General features: G+C 36.8%; 1 long non-coding RNA gene across 1 annotated transcript; it reads left to right on the top strand.

Moving 5' to 3' along the window:
- LOC104774534 lies at positions 1-806 on the top strand. The gene is made up of 3 exons (XR_765382.1): positions 1-28; positions 119-318; positions 747-806. It is a non-coding gene; the product is annotated as an uncharacterized LOC104774534 (long non-coding RNA).

The raw sequence follows: 806 nt of genomic DNA, 5'->3' as shown, positions 1-806 counted from the left end.
CTCGAGGTTTGGAACAAATAAACTAAAGGTCAGTTTCTTACAGTTTGAATCAGTAGCTAAATTTGGTATTTATATTATCAGGATGATTCTCAGATCTATGTGTTGCGTTTATTTTCAGTATCCTATCCATAGTCTTGTTGTATTCGACTCTGAGAATAAGGCTATTCCAGTTGCTTGGATAATTGCACCACGGTTTTCCAGTGGAGATGCATATAGATGGATGAGAGCACTTTGTAACCGAGTCTATGCCAAGGATCCCTCCTGGAAGGTGGCTGGGTTCATAGTTGATGATCCTTTTGCTGACATAACAACGATCAGGTTGGTTGCTTCAAAGACCACTTTTTCATTTAAACATATTTTGCATGTTCCTTCCTTCAGTAAAACTGGTAGAGTTTACCACAGCAAAGCAATTGGCTTTGAATGCAGTTAACTTTAAGTACATAAGCAAATATCGACATATTGAATGAAGCTGCCTTTGGTAATTTCAATATTGGAGCTCTATGTAGCATTATTTGGACAAATTTTCTTGAATGTTACAACCATAAGTCTTGAATACTTGGTTGGACTGGCTAGGTGCAGCTTGACATATTTAGATTATAGGGTTCATCACTTCATCAACAGATACTGAACCATATTGTTCTCGTTTGTTAATAAGAAATTTGGTGTAAGCATATATTTCAGACAAGGAACCAAATTCAACCCTCTATAATATATATATTGAATGATATTGCTTGTGATGTTCTTAGGGATGTATTTCAATGCCCGGTCTTGCTTTCCTTTTGGCGTGTTCGCCATGCATGGCATAA

This window comes from Camelina sativa, unplaced genomic scaffold (assembly GCF_000633955.1).
Source record: "Camelina sativa cultivar DH55 unplaced genomic scaffold, Cs unpScaffold03435, whole genome shotgun sequence".
Classification (NCBI taxonomy): domain Eukaryota; kingdom Viridiplantae; phylum Streptophyta; class Magnoliopsida; order Brassicales; family Brassicaceae; genus Camelina; species Camelina sativa.
The sequence above is the reverse complement of the archived record's forward strand: the minus strand, read 5'-3'. Positions and strand labels throughout refer to the sequence as shown.